The sequence below is a fragment of the Salvelinus fontinalis genome, chromosome 6 (genome assembly GCF_029448725.1).
Source record: "Salvelinus fontinalis isolate EN_2023a chromosome 6, ASM2944872v1, whole genome shotgun sequence".
Lineage (NCBI taxonomy): Eukaryota > Metazoa > Chordata > Actinopteri > Salmoniformes > Salmonidae > Salvelinus > Salvelinus fontinalis.
In genome coordinates this window covers 18,795,592-18,814,718 of record NC_074670.1, presented here as the reverse complement: position 1 = coordinate 18,814,718, position 19,127 = coordinate 18,795,592, and the positions used below count along the sequence as shown (strand labels likewise).

Below are 19,127 nucleotides of genomic sequence, written 5' to 3'. Positions count from 1 at the left end.
GTGTATATGTGTGTTTGTGTTCCCGGTGACACAGATTGATGGAGGGAGAAGACAGAGGCTGAGGTGACTGTGCTGGTGGCGGTGGGGGAGGTAGGTAGAGAGTAGAGCATGCAGGATAATAGAATCAATACTATTGTCTGTAACATACCTGCCGTTGGGCTTTCAGTCTGGTCCCAGTAGCCAGTCAGCCATCAGACCCAGCCGCCGTAGAGCAAAGACAGAGAAGAGAGGGGGGGACAAAGAGAGAGAAAAGGAGGGGAAATGCAGGCATTGCCGCCTTCTTTTTTTATTTGCCGCAAATGATGGTGAATGAAGATGGAGTGTTGAAAAAGGCTAAGTTTGATTCCTTTGTGTTTTTTAAACCTTTGTGTTTTGCTTAGTGCCTCTGCCGCCAAGATGCACTGTAACTTTGGGTAGAGGAAGATACCGTCCTTTTGTGTCCCTGTACCTATATTTGTGTGTATATGCATGTATGTGCGTGTCCTTGTGTGCCTGTGTCTGTGTGTGTGTTTAATCAACAACTGAACCATCAGAGGACACATGTTGAGGGAGACATGTTGTCCACATGTCTGTGTCGGTGTAGCTGCTATTCTATGTGCTCATCTTGTTTCTCCTCTAGATTCCCAGATTGCTTTAGTCAATCTGTCTCTGCTTTTCTGCATTTGAAATTATCTTTCTCACACGTTGATGATATTTCATTTAGAATGATGAAAGGGTATTGGGAACTCGTTTAAGTTGGTAGACATGTTGATGTGGTTTATCAGTATATGGCTTTTCTCAGCACCTGCGTACACACCATATGTGTGTTCAAAAGCAGAATTTAGTTTGAGATTGCAGTATTGCGGTAAAAACGATATTTACAGATCCAACTGAAGTGTATTATTAATATGGACTTGTAACTTGAACCGCAGATAAATACATAATTCATTAGTGTGTGAAGTTGTGAAAAATGTCTTCAAATGGCTCTTCTTTCCTTTCTGTAAAGACTCACCCTGTTTCACATTATTCACATTAATCAACGTCTATTTATTTCTGACAGCTAAACAGACACGGCCAAAACTTGATTCTTTATTTAACTCATTGATTGTATTTTTCTCATTATTTGAAATTATTGTCACAAAGAGAATTTACCTGTGTTAAAGAGTAAGTCAGTGTGTCAGTCAGACTGTCTACCAATAGGTGGCACTGCTTTGCCAAATTTTCTCTCACAGAACTTTTGCTCTTGGCACTACAGTAGGATATATTGGACGTAATGTACTTAAGTAGTTATTCAAACAAATAAACATGTTTGAGAGAAGTGTATGTACAGTAACATGTTCTTATTTCATAGTGTTTGATTGTCCCTTAGAATGACGCAATTTCATTCCCTCCCTCCGCAGGTAGAGTCGGACATTTTGGAAAATTGTATCCAGTGACATCCTGCTAAGATGGATCCGAAGGCTTCTCTCTTCACCCTTACACATCCTCCTTTAACCCTACACGACCATCATGTCCTGTGTCCCCATCTCACCCAGTGAGTGAGAGCACAGCTCCTGTCCTTCATTTGAACCACTGTCAGACTAACAAAGGCAACATCTACCTGTAATTGCCAGTGAAGACAGGGAGACAGTGGCTCAACCAGTAGGAGTTAGAAGAGAGAAAAGGGAGAATTGCTCTTTAAGTCCTCGTAAGCAGATGTAGCCATTCTTGGCCAGTAGCTGGTTGCCCCAACAACATAGAGTTGTTAAATTGCAGAGCAGTCTCACACAATCAGGCTGGAGATTGTCAAGTGTTACATAGTGGTATCTTAAGGGTAGAGGAATTATACTGACTGGGACTATTTTATTCTGATTGACACAGCTCAGTGGACTGCATAGGGTGGTCCATAGAGGCAAACGTCTCTAAAGAGCTGTTAGAGAAATGATTCAGAGCCGAGGTTATTAAGAGAGTATATTACATATTAACAGAATATATTAGGTATGAATACACACACTGTTAATCAGTATATATCTAGTAGGTATGTATTATATTGTATGTTATACCACAGCATTGTTGAATACTTGTTTCTGATTGGCGAGAATGGACATTAACAAGTTGTTATACAGAATGTCTGGAATGTATATTCATTATATTACATGTTTCATATTGATCAGATTTGCTGCGTTTCTGTAGCAAACCCACACAGGAGCCGGCCGGTTGCCGCAGAAATGAAAATGTCAGACGAGGTCATAGCTTTTTGTCGTCGGTGCGACTATGCGGTTCTTTTTTCTTTCGTAAAAAGACGTTTCATCCATCAGACCATGTTTGCTAATGTGAAACACCTGTGGAACTACTTTTCCCAGCATGCCCCTCTGTCCCTGAGACCCTTAACCTGTGAGGTCATAGTAGGTCACAGGTGAGGTCCTCGGGAACAGGGCTGCATTCATGTTCATCATTGTGGAGCAAAAGAAAAGAGAAGAGTCGCTGTGGAAGATGACTTACTGTTTTTATACATCAATGAACTCCTTGTTATTTCACATAGACTGTTCCAGTATAAAGAATGCAATGTATAGTGTTTAAACTGGTGTTTCCTTTTAAAGTGATCATAGTTAGAGTTGCTTCCACACATCTGAATACCAAACAAAATCCCAGACTTTGACACAGTGGTTGGATGTCCCATGTCTTTGTATCTGATAATGGTACACACAGCCCTATCCATTCTGCAGGACTCTACTGAATGTTGTGGTACTTAAGTACTTGTCTGAAGTGTGATTCCCTCTTAACAACAAATAGCTGTGGAAGAGGATGTCTGTCTGTAGTCTCCAACTGCAGGAGTGACCTTAGGGGGCCCACCCTATTGGCTGGCTTTCTGTTCTAACCCATAATCAGAGCCAATCAGAAGACAGCCAAGGGTGGTGACCCTGTCAAAGTTATCTTCGAAGACAGCTAATGATCCATGTGAAATAAAGTATTTATACACTGTTACTGTATTTTGTTACTGTATTTTTTACTGTATAAATTGTATGTTTTAATTCGGAAATAAAGACAGAGTAATTTAAACGGTGTGGCAGTCTGTGTGAACGTGTGAAGAGGAGCATGCTATGAGCAATGTCTGGCATATCTACATGTGAGAGACTGTGTAAAACCTCCCTGTATGTATTGTTATTTTTTACTGCTGCTCTTTAATTACTTGTTACTTTTATCTCTTATTCTTATCCATATTTTTTTTAACTGCACTGTCGGTTAGGGGCTCGTAAGTAAGCATTTCACTGTACGTAAGCATTTCACTCACCTGTTGTATTCGGTGCATGTGACTAATTAAATTTGATTTGATTTGACATGCTATCATCTAATTGAAGACAATGTTAATGTGGCTGCTGACACTGAAGCACTAACTACAGCTGCAAAGCCATTAGCAAACATTTAACATATCCCGGACTATCATCTTGGTAATGTACAAACATGCAGTCATCCAGAAATATCATCCTGCTGACCTCCCAGTCACACACAAGATATTAATGGAGAGGATTTCAACCCTTAAATGTAAATAAACAGAACTGAATGTACATTTAGCTTTACTGCATGAAGTGTCAGTTCATCAAAGTGCCCTTGTTGGCTACACACACAAAACTAGGCACACACACACACACAGTCTTGTACAGCTAACCTTGTGGGGACACACAATTCAGTCCCATTCAAAATCCTATTTTCCCTAACCCCTAAACTTAACCCTAAGCCGTACTCTTACCCTTACCCTAAACTTAACCCCAAAACCTAACCCTAACCCTAGCTCCTAACCCTAAAACTAACCCTAGCTCCTAACCCTAACCCTGAACGTAATTCTAACCGTAACTAACACTAAATCTAACCTTAACCCTAAACTCCCTAGAAATAGCATTTCACCTCTGGGTACAAACACAATGTCCCAAATTGGTGTCACGCACACTCTCTCTCTTTCACTCTCTCACTCTCACTCTCTCTCTCTCACTCTCTCTCCCTCTCTCTCTCTCATTCTCTCATTCTCTCACTCTCTCTCTCTCTCTTTCACTCTCTCACTCTCACTCTCTCCCTCTCACTCTCTCTCTCACTCTCTCTCTCACACTCTCTCTCTCTCTCATTCTCTCATTCTCTCACTCTCTCTCTCTCTCTCTCTCTTTCACTCTCTCTCTCACTCTCTCTCTCTCACTCTCTCTCCCTCTCACTCTCTCACTCTCTCTCTCTCTCTCTCTCTCATTCTCTCATTCTCTCACTCTCTCTCTCTCTCTCTTTCACTCTCTCACTCTCTCTCCCTCTCACTCTCTCTCACTCTCTCTTTCACACACACTTGCCTTCTCTCTTTTTTGCCTTCTCTCCATCTCTCTCTCTCTCTCACACACACACACACACACACACACACACACACACACACACACACACACACACACACACACACACACACACACACACACACACACACACACACACACACACACACACGTATTTGTGGCCCTCCCTCCCCAGCTGGGAAGCCAGGGTGGCTGCCTGACTTGTTGTCTGACTCTGGCAGTCCTGGAGCAGACTCTTGGCCAATATTGATTAGCCTGTCTGTGTGGAGACAGATGAATGCTTTAGTACCCAGCTCACCATGCCACTGGAAATATATTAACTTGGTGTATTAGGCACCCTGTCTGGTTACCATGGAGACACAGAGAGAGATTGGGAGAGTGGGGTTGTGGGGAGGGGGAGGGGGATATGGGATGTGATGAGGCAGTGGGCTTGATTGGTAGTCTCTCTCTCTCTGTTCTCCCTTCTCTCTCTTGTTTTCTCGTGATCTCTCTTTTTCTCTCTCTCCATGTCTTTAACCTTTTTTTCAATGTCTCTCTTTCTCTTTCATTAATTAGGGATTGGCACTTTTTTCCATCACTCATTATCTCAATGATTTCAGTGTCCTCCACTGCTCAGGGTTTATCCCTCTTAGTTTTCATTTCCCTTTCTGTTTCCCTCTCCCTCTCCAGACCACCAGTGAGCCTTTTTCATTTTTGTTTTGGCTCCCTCACAGACAAACTTCCACTCTATATCGTTACACTTTCATGAGCATTTTGCACTCTCTCTCCCCCCCCCCTTGCTAGTTTTCCCCTCCCCCCTTCCTCCCCCTCCCTCTCTCACTCCATCCCTCTGCTCTGCAGTAAAACTGGTGCATTGTGGTAGCAGAGAGAGGGGACCACAGACAATGGAATTGAGAAGAAAGGTGGGGAAACCGACACAGGCAAAGGGAAGGCTTTGGTGCTCCTCCTATACCTAGCCATGAAGTGGGAGAGCATTTCACATGTATTACACTGTCATTCTCAGATTTAAGTGGATTGGTTTAAAGACACTTACACCTCAAGTGAAGATGAACATCTGCTCTGCACGGCTCAAAGACACAGCATTTCATTTAGTGTGTCATGCAAATGGAATATCCATGGAATCCGAATTAGAATTATATGTGAAAATCCGTATCTCAGTGACATCCTTTATGACATCATACATTCATATTCAACAATACAGTAAGTTTTGGAACCTCAACCAACTTTTCCCATATGACAGCACATCATCCTGAAGATGTAGAAGTGGGGGTTGTGGGTTCTCTGTGCAAGCATGTTGTTCAACCCCTCTCCTAGCTGCTATCATTGCTTTGTGGAGGTTGAATACAGCATACGTCTGTGTTGGGGACACGTCCTCACCGAATACGACAATCGAAATGTAGACTCGTTGTAAGGTTCTGTATTTATTTTCTTAGTCAACCTTGTGTTCTGTTTCGTTGTGTTCTTGAACGTAGCCCTGTCTTTCATTTTTGTTCATTGATTTCACCTGTGTTAGTTACTCACATGGTCTCATCAGCTCCTTATTTAGTTCAGTTCATTCTGCTTGTGCCTTTGTGAGGTATTGTTCGTTTTGACTCTACTAAGCCTTTTCTGAGAACCAGTTATAGCCTTCAGTTCTAGTTTTGAGTCATGTACCTGTTTGCCTACCTGTGTATGATCATTGCCTGCCTGTGACTACGATTCCTGCCTTCTGCGAAGGTGAAATAAACACCTGCCGCACTCTGCGCTTGAATCTACACCTTTTTCTCCCTGAGTATTCATTACAGAATACCTCACCTAAAACGGAATGGATTCAGCGGAGCTACAGCGGCGCCTAACCCAGCAAGAGTAGCTTATGGAGGAAATCTGCCATCTTCTCCACCAGCCTATCCCTACTCCTCCGATGCTAGGAATCGTAACCCATTGCCCTCCTTCATTCATATCCATGCCTGGAAAATATGACGGTTCACCTGGAAAATGTCAGGGATTTCTGATGCAATGCTGCAAATACATTGAGCACAACCCCCACTAACTTCACTACCAACAAGAGCAGGGTGGATGTTGTTGTCTCTACTCATGGGCAAAGCCCTGGATTGGGCCTCCGCCATATGGCCTGCCAAAAGCACAACTCGGATCCAAGACCCATTTCCACACCCTCTTCAAAGAGGTATTCGATCCCTCTCCTTCCGGCCATCCTATAGGAGACCTCCTCATAGAACTTCAACAAAGACGCAATTCAGTATGCCCTCGCGTTCTGCAAAATGGCTGTAGGGAGTGGATGGAGTGAGGCTGCTTTACTTACCGTCTACCGAAGAGGGTTCAAAACGGAACTTCAGGTGGCGCTGGCCTGTAGAGGTGACCTTCAGGATTTAAATCAATACATTCGTATCTCCATCGACCACCTCATCGCCGACTGCCGAAGAACTCTACCACCCAGGAACCCGACACCTTCTCTTTCCATGATTCCGTCATCCGAGTCTTCCAGAGCCCATGCAGTTGGGCCATGATTAACGCTCCCTGAATGACGTCACGGTCAAACCGTGTCCCTCATCCTCTGATCCCAGCGACCATTGAACAAGTGGGCCGCCCCAACATCTATACAAAACTCGACCTGCGAGGTGCATATAACCTTGTCCGTATTCGTGAAGGCAACGAATGGAAGACGGCCTTTATCACCGCACTATAAATACCTGGTCATGCCCTACGGCCTTACTAACGCCCCCGCCGTCTTCCAATCCTTTATGAACGAGGTTTTCCAGGATATGATCAACCGCTTTCTCATCGTCTACATTGATGACATCCTGATTTAATCCCTGAAGGAACACATACAGCATGGGCAAAAGGTTCTTCAATGGCTCCTTGACCATAACCTTTATGTGAAGACTGAAAAGAGCACCTTCCATGTAACCTTGGTAAACTTCCTCGGTTTCGTACTGACACCTGGAGGGGTCAGCATGGATGAGAACAAAGTCACTGCCATCAGTAACTGGCCCAAACACACCACCGTTAAGGACCTCCAACGTTTCATTGGGTTCTCCAACTACTATTGCCGTAGTTCATTTGGAACTTCAGTTCTACTGCCGCAACCCTTACCAGCCAAAAGACCCGGACCCTTCAAAGGACTGATACCACCCTGACTGCTTTCAACAACTTGAAACGACTCTTCACCTCAGCTTCTGTCCTTCGCCAACCTGATCCGACCCTTCCTTTCACCCTGGAGGTGGATGCCTCCGAAGTAGGAGCCATACTCTCTCAGTGGGTGGGAACATATCCATAATCACATGCCTGTGCCTTCTTCTCCAGGAAGTTATCCTCCGCAGAGGAATTACGATGTGGGGAAGAAAACTCCTCGCCATCAAGCTGGCCCTCGAGGAGTGGTGCCACTGGTTGGAGTGCGCACAACATCCCTTTCTCGTCCTAACAGATCATCGCAATCTGGAATATATCAGAGGGGCCAAGAGGTTAAACTCCAGACAAGCCCGCTGGGCTCTCTTCCCATGCTTCCATTTTCATGTTACTGACATCCCTGGAAAGAAAAACATAAAAGCTGATGCTCTCTCCCGCCAGTTTGACCTTCCGACCAGTAACTCAGACCCTACACCCATTCTTCCTTCCTCTTGCATTATGGGACCGGTACAGTGGGAGGTTCTCTCTGCCATACAAGAAGCCCTAACCTCAGACCTGGCTCCTCCTGAGACACCAGCTGGGAGGAGTTGCATACCAGCAGCTGTCAGACCACAACTGATGCAATGGTGTCACACGTCCTTGGGGTCAGGACATCCGGGCATTACACAAACCACCGAACTTCTAACCCGTAAGTTCTGGTGGTCCTCACTGGCATCCGACGTAAGGGATTACGTACACTCCTGTCCAGTCTGCACCCAAACCAAAAGCCCTCGTCATGTCCCTTCCTGTAAGCTGCAAACTTTGCCAATCCCTCACAGACCCTGGTCCCACATAGCTGTTGACTTCATCACAGACATTCCTGAATCCTCTGGTAACACCACCATCCTTGTCGTAGTAGACCGTTTTTCAAAAATGTGTCGTCCGGTTCCTCATCTACCTAACGCCATGGAATTGGCTGAGTATGTTCCAGCAGGTGTTCCGTCCGTATGGGATTCCGGAGGACATCGTCTCTGACCGCAGGCCCCAATTTGTCTCCCGGGTGGGTGTGGCGAGCCTTCTGTGACCGACTAGGGGTCACCCTCAGCCTCTCCTCCGGGTACCCCCCCCCCCCCCCCCACCCCAGACCAATGGGCAGACGGAACACCTGAACAAAGAAATGGGGAAGTACCTCCGCCAATAATGTTCTGCCTCTCCACATGACTGGAGTCTGTATATGGCCTGGGCCGAATATGCGCAGAACTCACTCATGCATTCATCCCTCTGCCTTACTCCGTTTCAGTGTGTACTTGGTTACCAACCCCCTGTTACCCTGGGAGGCGGAGCCTGGTACTGTCCCAGCTGTCGACGACTGGTTTCGGCGTAGTGAGCGGGTATAAAAGACTGCTAACCGGCATCTGCAGGAAGCCTCTAATACCCAGAAACGCTTTGCCGACAGATGCCGCCGACTTACGCCACTCTTTGACCCCGAACAGCGTGTGTGGCTCTCTACAAGAGACATCCAGCTCCGCCTCCCCTGCAAAAAGTTCTGTCCTCGCTTCATTGATCCCTTCAACATAACACATCGCATCAACCCTGTCACGTACTGCCTCCAGTTACCCCGCCAGTATAAAATCTCCTCGTCCTTCCATGTCTCTGTTAAAACCGGTCACCTACAGTTCTTTTCATCCTCCAGTCTCAACCCACAGTGCGCCCCCACCGTTGGACGTCGGAGGGGAACCTGCCTACGCCATTCAGGCCATCCTTGATTCCGAATGCCTGAGGTCACATCCACTATCTAGTGGATTGGGAAGGTTATGGGCCTGAAGACCGGTCCTGGGTCCCCGACCAGGACATCCTCGACCCAGAGATGATTCAGGCATACCACCGTAACCGTCCGGATCGTCCCGCTCCCCGACCTTGGGGTCGACCCCCGAACAGACCCACTGGACATCAGTCTCAACGCAGAACGTCAGATCAGTCCACGACTTTGTCGAACGAGCCTGCCAGATCTCGCCCCCGATGTAGGCAGCTGCCTCTGCTCCCCCGCCCTCTCCACCCTCCGGTGCAGTTGGGTTGCCAGGCGGGGGGGGGGGGGGGGGTCAATCTTGTCTCCTGTTTTGTGTTGTTGAACGTAGCCTGTCATTTTTTTTCATTGATTTCACCTGTGTGTTACTCACCTGGTCTCCTCATCAGCTCCTTATTAAGTTCAGTTCATTCTGTTTGTGCCTTTGCGTTATTGTTCGTTTTGACTCTACTAAGCCTTTTTTCTAGCTCATTTGTGAGAACCAGTTATAGTCTTCAGTCCTAGTTCACCTAGCTGTTTATGACCATGTCTGCCTGTGACCACGATTCCTGCCTTCTGCAAAGGCAAAATAAACACCTGCCGCGCCCTGCGCGTGAATCTACACCTTTTTCTCCCTGTGTATTCTTTAAACTCGTGCTTTAAAAAAAACTAGGGAATATATTCAATAACAACCAGAAAATGATTGAGGCAGGGCGAGTTGGTGAGAACTGATCCTGTTTTATTTAGGCACAGCAATATGGGTTATAAGATAAGAACTTGGAACTTTGTTTCTCAGGGAAAGGCTATGGAAGCTGAAGGAGATCCTAAATGCTGAGATCATGGCGGCGGAATTTGACAAGAAGATGAATGATGGTACAAGTCCTGCTGTCTGCATCACTCCTAACAAAATAGTCCCTCAAATGGCTGAATACTCTGTGCTTTCCTCACTGCTAATGGTGTTGGGAGACGACATTCAATTGTTTTTGGAGAGTTCGATTACAGTGGATTTGGTTTTCTGCATACTGTAACAGTCATGGGTGTTCAAAGTTTGCTTTGCCTTTCAAGAATGGTATGGACATTTTATTTGATGCACACAACCGGTATGACTGAGAAATGGTCTTACCTTAAGATAAATGATGATCTACATCTATAGAGGATTTAAGACAGTTTGCTACAGCAGGAAAATAATTCTGCATCAACAGGAAATGAGAATTATTTGGATCATAATTAATGGACATTTGTGTAGTGGTTGATACTTTTTTCTTAAGGTAAAAACAAGTCTGAAATGTCAGTGTAAATTGCAAACTTCAGAGCTATTAAAACCTCAAACACTACATGTTTTACATTTCCTGCTTAGCAGGAAAGTTCCCCTGGGACGGGGTGATCAAATTAAGATCCTACATCTGTAACTGTAAGTCGCTCTGGATACGAGTTTTGGCTAAACGGCTCAAATGTACTGTTTATAACTCTAACTTCCCCCCCAGCAGCTCCTCTAGTGCATCATTATGCATTTTGATTCCCTTGGTGTTACACTGGGGGCAGTGTTTTACACTGGATGTAGCAGCAGACTATTAGATCATTTCAGCTCTGGTAAAAAAATTGACAAAAATGGAGCAGAGTTGGAAATCTGCACACACCCACACTTTCATGGGAGAAATGTAGATATTTTTCTCTCCTCCTCCCCTCTATCCATCAAACACAGTGTATGACGAGGGGTTACTGACAGCAGCAGACAATTTCATTGTGGCTGCCTTCAACCTGCCTCAAGGTGAGACATGATCCCCTCTCCCTTGTATTTCCTTTTCCTCACTACTACCTCACACCATATTTCAAAACATTTCTTTCATATCCAAACCTCTGTTACTTGCCATGGGGTGTGTAGCATCAGTAACGTCTTACCTTTTCCCAACCTGTCATCTGTGTGATAGGCTCTGTATAGTATGGGCTCTGTACAGTGGTGGAAAAAGTACTCAATTGTCATACTTGAGTAAAAGTAAAGATACATTTTAATAGAAAAATGACTCAAGTGGAATGCGCCCAGAAGAATACTACTTGAGTAAAAGTCTAAAAGTATTTGGTTTTAAATATACTTAAGTATCAAATGTACAAATACAAGTATAAACCATTTCAAATTCCTTATTAAGCAAACCAGATGGCACAATTATTCTTTAAAAAAAAAATGTATTTCCAGGGGCACACCAATTTACAAATGAAGCATTTGAGTTCGAGTCGGCCGGATCAGATTCAGTAGGGATGACCGGGTATGTTCTCTTGATAAGTGTGTGAATTAGACCATTTTCCTGTCAAATGTAACAAGTACTTTTGGGTGTCAGGGAAAATGTATGGAGTAAAAATTACATGAATTTCTTTAGGAATGTAGTAAAGTAAAAGTTGGCAAAAATATAAATACTAAAGTACAGATACCCAAAAACTACTTAAGTAGTACTTTTAAAGTATTTTTGCATAAGTACTTCACACCACTGGCTCTGCATAGTATGGGCTTTGTATAGTACTTTTATCAGTCTAACGATATACTTGGTTCTATACTGAACCATGTCAATCAAGACAACTTGTCATGTCAATGTAAATCAGTAAAAATGTTTTTGTTGCTTAAATTGTTGTCTGCTTCTTTCTTTCTTGTCATTTTTTGTTTGTTTTCCACCTATTATCTCTACCCAGCTTCTGGATGTTTCCCTCCATGTTGTGAGTGACTGTTTCCTCCTCCATTGTTCCTCCTGGCATGACCTTCCTGTTGAACCTCATGAACTCTTAGTAGCTCTGCTTAGCTATGGCCTCAACGTTTTAAAAAGATTCCAACTATTCTATGACTCAATCTATGATAGCAAGCTAGTTGTGCACCTGCTGTCAATATAATAGTTCATTAAAATAGTTATACTAAGACATATACAAAGTATTAAATAGATTTAATTTCCTATTGAATTCCTATGGTATTTCCTTTCTATTCTACCTTGTTCTAGAAATGTATAGGCTGTGTTGCATTTCCTCCCATGGGTTCCTCAGGATCTCAGGCTTCTGGTTATGTCTACAACTGTATCACCTGTCAGTGTCCTGTGAGTTCCCACTTGACTGTCCAAGTGAGTAACAAAACACCACCACATCCAATCTATTGACCATTCACACCGATTTGTTTCATCACTCAAATACCCTCATCTCCCCAATGCCTGGTTAAAAGACTTCATCCTAAACCCGCCTTAACACTGTCTGTGCAGATCTGTTTGTGTAGGTATGCCTGTGTAGGACTGTATGTAGTACTGCTTGTGTAGGCTATGTGTTACAAAACTGCATTTTCCCCTTGTGAAAACATCCACTTGGTGTCTTTCATCCTTGAAATGTTCTTAGCAGTAAAGTCAGAGGATGTTTTTGCACAGAAAGGCTCCCCAAGGCCCCCTTTAAGTTCTTGGCTTCTTTGTGTAAGGTGACAGTCCCCTCCCACACACCATGGTATTCATATCCACCCAGTGCTACACAATTACTGTTCAGCATATCACCCCTTTCAGTGCATCCCCCTAGAGGCTGTATTTAAATATTATCATTAGGAGGGCTCTGACTGACACTTGAGAACAGCTTGACCTCAAGGTTAGGGTGTTTCAGTGTGTGAGTGATAATGGCCTAGCCCTAGCATGTCCATCACTATACAGTACCCACTGCAATTCCTCACAAGCAGGACCCAGGTATGTCTTTAGATGAGAATCTCTCCCAAAAAGATGAGGTGAATTATTGAAGTCATGTTACGAAACCATCCCTTTTCCTGAAACTTCCATTTAGACATGATTCCTTTGTAGTGAGAAAAGATCAGAGGATTGTGCAGTCATGTCCCCTGACTTGCAGATCAGGACCCAGCAGGTGGATCAGTTTGAGGAGGTGACAGTAGGGATAGACAGGCTCTACTCTATCCCCTCAGCTGGTCTGCAACACCAGGGTACATTCCAGTTTGAGATCTACTCTGACCAGCGCTCCTTAGTCAGACTCTACTACCACCTCATAGGTGATGATAGTGTTGTAGAGAGACGTTCATTCAAGTCCCATATTCCTTTATGTGTGTTGTATGGTGGGGTCTGCCCATTCAACATCAATATGTAGCACGGTGCCCATTTTGTGGCAGAGAGCTTCACCACACATCTTTGTATGTATCTTTATAGTCGATGTGTCCTCTCTTGCTCTGTTATCTCTATCTCTCGGTGTTCTGAGTCTCTGACCTCTCTCTCCCTCCATCTCTCTCACTGTCCATTTCTCTCTCTCTCTCATCATCTCTCGATCTCTCCTTCCCCCCTCTCTCTCTGACCCAGTCATCCCCCAGGTGGTGGTAGGCCACAGTGAGCTGCAGGAGATATTTGATCTGTCACTGCTTCCAGGGGGCCGAATTGTCCCTGTGCATAGTGGATGGTCCCTCGCCCTCCTCCGTCTCCCTCTCTCCCCACGGCCTGTCTGACTTCTCTGCTACTGCTGCTCTTCCTCTCTCTGGGGTAAGTGAACAGGCTGTACACCACATACAAAGTACACTCTTAGAAAAAAGGGTTCCAAAAGAGTTCTTTGGCAGTTCCCATAAAATAACCTTTTTTGGTTCCAGGTAGAATCCTGATGAAGACATCTTGGCGGTTGAAACGTTGAAACGTTGTTGCTCCTAGAGTGTGTGGCTCTCCTTTTCTTTAAATAACTATTTTGGGTTCCATGTAGAACCGTCTGGGGAAAGGGTTCTTTCTACCTGGAACCAAAACAGTTCTAACCAGAAAAGTTTTTTCAAAAACAGCGTTTCCCAAACTCAGACCTCGGGGCACCAAGCGTTGCACAGTTGGTTTTTGCCCTAACACTACACTGCTGACTCTGATCAAATATTGATGATTAGTTGATTATTTGAAGGAGCTGTGTAATGCTAGGACAAAAACCAAAATGTGCACTCCCAAAATGACCCTTGTCCTATGGGGACAGCCGCAGAACCCTTTTAGGTTCTAGATAGCACCTTTGTGTCAGTGTCCCAGCTCACATACACAGAGCTGTAGATATACCTTTGACTGTGTTAGTATCCCTCCTCCCTCACAGATGGAGACAATCATTTATATTCTATAGGCTATAGTATAGACAGCTATTAACGCAGAGAGTGCCTTAATACCCCTTAGCCGTGGCATATTCACGATACCGTGCTTCTTCAGGCCGTATTGCTTTATTAAAGCCATGTTGCTTTAACAGCATTGGATTGCTTTTGTTTGCCGTGCTGCCAATAAAGATTGTTTGAATCTGAATGTGACTTAACCAGAGAAAGGGCTGTCCCAGGCAGTCTCAAATCCTATCATATCTAGTTTCCAGAACAGTAATGAGGTTCATGTTTGCTCAGTAACTGTGACACTATATCTAATTTCTTGGAGCCTGAAAAGATATGGCCACTTAAAGCTCCTATAGGACAAAAAATATTTGATTCTCCTTCCGAAAGGACATACATCCAGTCTTATATGACGGCCATCATACCCAATTCAGCACTCATACCAGAACTTTTTTATTTAGGCATTATGTCGTGTTTATTACAGATATTACCAAGGGGATATCCTAGTCCAGACATTGGTATAGGCTTACATATCATGGAGAAGCTCTCGTCTCGACTAACTCAGCTCTGTGTACCTGGTTGTTACAGGATTCTGCACTGGTGGTCGATAAAGGAGAAGAGTGATGTGGAGCAAGCTGAAGAGGATCCAGATTCTAGATGCCCAGTGCGGGAGATATATCTACTGAAATAAAAACTGTCCTATGACGCTCATCCATTCCCTTGTCTGTGACGGTGAAGAATATCTGGGTTTGGTCAGAGCAATCGGTCTTTAGCTGGTTTCACCACTAGAGGGCGATAAGCACATGTTAATATCTATAACTTCAGTGCTTTAAGGCAGGAGTCATGAAGATCGGTTGCCTTACTTTCCTGATGTAAGACATTATTTGTTATAATGACAATGATTAGGTTACTATTATCACCACATACTGTGGCATGGTGAGACCAGTGAATGCTTTATGGGACAGATTCAACACATTTTTATTTGTTCAAAGACCCTTACTGTTATGACAGATTCGATGTGATACATAATGAGACGTTTGTAATTAAGAAAGCCTCAACCCTAACCTAGCATTAACCCTTACCGTAAACCTAGCTTCATTTCCACATCTCGGCTCAACCCTAGCCTCAACTCTAACCCAAGCAAAAAATATAAATTGACTTCTTTCTATGATTATATACGGATTGTTAACTGATCGTTAACTGTGACAGACAGATGGGTTAACTATTGTATGAATTAACCCCTTCATTGGTTAAACTTGATGTGGCTCATGAGTATTATTAGTTCACTGTATTCTGGCTAGGTGGTTGTGAGACTATTGTGACACTGACCATACCATGATGGAGGGAACATGATCTGAGGAGAGGCGGAGCGTTACTGGCGTTATAAACCCTCAGTGTGTGTCTAAATATATACAGACATGACTCATCGTTTAACCCAGCCATTTAACAGGCGCTGAGGGTGTATTTTTTTCCAATGGGTTGTTCAGTTGTCTGGGCAATGGATGATGCATCAAGGGGCCTCCTAGCTAGAAGTGTATTCTGGATTTTATCAAACCTGGAATTAAAGTTTCCACTTCATGATATGCTATTGTGGTTTGTGGCTTTTTGACCACCTACATGACCAAACACACTTATTTTATTTAACCTTTATTTAACTAGGCAAGTCATTTTTAAGAACAAATGTTTACTTACAATGACTGCCTACCCCGGCCAAACCCGGACGACGCTGGGCCAATTGTGCGCCACCCTATGGGACTCTCAATCATGGCCGGATGTGATACAGCCTGGATTCTAAACCGGTACTGTAGTGACGCCTCTTGCACTGAGATGCCGTGTCAGACCGCTGCGCCACTCAGGAGCCCTAGAGTGTAGTGTGTAATCAGACTTGATTTTTTATGGAGTTAATGGATAACCAAGGTAGAATCTCAAATTTGATGAAAGTCAAAATGTGAAGTCCACTATATACTATTTATACATGATCGTGGGTGGGCTCTATTGCATTCTACTTCAGTCATATACTGTTGATTCATTCAATCAAATGCATTAAATTCAAGAATTGAAAAAAAGTAATTATAAATTCATTGAGTTGACATGAATTGACTTGAAAATTGACCCCAATCCTGTACACCATATGATCGCAGCATTTTATCATTGAGCATTAACCTTAGTGATCAATATCGCAAAAGCTGAATATATGTCACAAATCAGCCCCACGCTAGAGCCGACCCCAGCCTCGACCACACCTGTGACCACACCTCTCACAGGGCTATATATCACTCTGACAGAGGTCACATCACTGACTTCTACTGTCATTTTACCAGAGATAAGGTAGTATTATGTAATAACATCAGGTAAACCTGGAACTTAGCTTTGTTTGAAGTGCCCAGTACTCTACAGTAGGCATTATTCTAACAGATAATGATGGACTGGACCCTCGCATTTTATTTAACCTTGATAAGGGAGTCAAGCTGAAACCAAGGTCTCTTTTACAGATGAGCCTGATGAAGGAACCAAGGTCTCTTTATTTGATTGACTATTTGGCTGCCTTTGTGTGTCCGTCATCGTTTGGAAAGGATTATGCTTTGTAAATGACATGCATTACACGCCAACTTATGTCTTTATCTGGGAGCCTGACCCTTCTTATCTCAACGACGAAGGCCTTTCCTTCAACTTGACTGGCACAAAGCATGGTCGTAATACAATTATACAATTATATCTTTTGAGACCTCGTGGTCAGGTAGTTGCAAAATAAGGTTTTTAAATGTATTTTTATCGACCAGAAAAACACTTCTTTACCTGGTTCTCTGACCTGATACCAATCAAAATATGACATATTTCCCAGACGTCTCGATGCCATCATGAACACATATGTACAGTATTTTGGGTGTAATATTGTCTGACGTCTTTTCAACCAGAAAAAACAATTTACAACCGGAAAGTTACATCATTATGACATCCCATGCCAACTCAGCCCATAGAAAGAATCAGGGTAGTTGGAACCAAGACAAGTGTTTTTGCGATGATTCCGGTAAGGGATTATGACCCCACCAAGTAAGTGTGCAGTTTGTTGCTTACCCAATCAACCCTGAGGAACTCCCAGACAGCCCATAGGCTCCCCAGCCTGAGGAAACTCCCTTCGCTAGAGGCGTTGAAATACAGCATGACAAAAATAACCTCTGAGAAATGGTGTAATCTTACAGGATATTCCATCCTCCTCCCATTGTCTATGCTCCTTTTCTCAACTCTGAGAGGCAAACCTGGAGGTTTTATCGTAACTCTCACTGGGTGGGGAAAGTATCATTGTTTCCATAGCAGTTGTTGTGTTTTAGGGGTAGTTAGGACTAGTAGAACTAGTGGAAGTCCATTTCAGTTGCATTACAATGCTTGTTCTCTGTCCTCATTTCACTTTTGTCCTTCTTGCTGTCTTCGTCTTTCAGGCATCACAACACGATGCATCTCAGACCTCATCTATTGGTTTCTCTGCATCTCGTACGATTATGACGCCGTTGTGGTGATAATGACAGTAATGAGAATCACGATCATATGGATTGCATTTATATAGCACTTCTCACAAGGCCTCAAAGCACTTCACTGTGCGTTGTCATTCCGTCCACAGTGAGTTGAGAACATCAGCTCCATTGATATCAAAGTGGGTGACTGTTGATATGGAATGACTTTGAAACCTTGATGTGGAGGTGGGAAGGAGATAGATCTGACCCTCAAACTTGCAATACACACACACAAACACACACACACAGACCACATCTTTCAGTTTAGTCACATTACTGTGCTTCCCCTTTTAATGGGAGCAGCATGTCTCTGGTTGGGCTGCCAGCTGAGAGCATTCCTCCCTGACGCAGGGCAGGAGGCCCAGACAGGGTGGGGGAGGAAGGGATAATTTGAACCAGCTGCCAGGGGAAGTGATCTCCTGCTTCGTCACACAGAGAACTCCTCAGACCCTGTCTGACCAACTAACAGCCTGGGAACCCTAGCCTGGGTCCCAACATAAAGCCAGCCCCTCATATCAGCATCCTCCATCCACATCTCTGCGTCTGGGCTTTCACAGACGGTCAGGGTGTTTGGGGATAGTCACGTCACATATGTCACCTTATCAGATAGTGTGTGTATATACAGTCGTGGCCAAAAGTTTGCATATACTCCAGAAAGTTATAAAGAGTGATGAGATGAATTGCAATTAATTGCAAAGTCCCTCTTTGCCATGCAAATGATCTGAATCCACCCCAAAAAATTCCACTGCATTTCAGCCCTGCCACAAAAGGACCAGCTGACATCATGTCAGTGATTCTCTCGTTAACACAGGTGTGTGTTGATGAGGACAAGGCTGGAGATCACTCTGTCATGCTGATTGAGTTTGAATAACAGACTGGAAGATTGAAAAGAAGGGTGGTGCTTGGAATCATTGTTCTTCCTCTGTCAACCATGGTGACGTGCAAGGAAACACGTGCCGTCATCATTGCTTTGCACAAAAAGGGCTTCACAGGCAAGGATATTGCTGCCAGTAAGATTGCACCTAAATCAACCATTTATCAGATCATCAAGAACTTCAAGGAGAGCGGTTCAATTGTTGTGAAGAAGGCTTCAGGGTGCCCAAGAAAGTCCAGCAAGCGCCAGGACCGTCTCCTAAAGTTGATTCAGCTGCGGGATCAGGGCAACACCAGTATAGAGATTGCTCAGGAATGGCAGCAGGCAGGTGTTAGGGCATCTGCATGCACAGTGAGGCAAAGACTTTTGGAGGATGGCCTGGTGTCAAAAAGGGCAGCAAAGAAGCCACTTCTCTCCAGGAAAAACATCAGGGACAGACTGATATTCTGCAAAAGGTACAGGGATTGGACTGCTGAGACCTGGGGTAAAGTCATTTTCTCTGATGAATCCCCTTTCCGAT

At 44.2% G+C, this 19,127-nt stretch overlaps 1 long non-coding RNA gene across 2 annotated transcripts in view; it reads left to right on the top strand.

Moving 5' to 3' along the window:
- LOC129857292 (uncharacterized) overlaps window positions 1-15,807 on the top strand; it is a 38,454-nt gene extending 22,647 nt beyond the window's left edge. Inside the window, exons 4-7 of one of the 2 annotated variants that reach the window (XR_008759894.1) lie at window positions 35-94; window positions 1,384-1,513; window positions 13,476-13,652; window positions 14,813-15,807. This is a non-coding gene — a long non-coding RNA (uncharacterized LOC129857292). Of the gene's footprint in view, window positions 1-34; window positions 95-1,379; window positions 1,514-13,475; window positions 13,653-14,812 lie in introns of both variants that reach the window. The other variant, XR_008759893.1, reaches the window with a different exon arrangement.
- The last annotated feature ends 3,320 nt before the right edge of the window (window positions 15,808-19,127 follow it).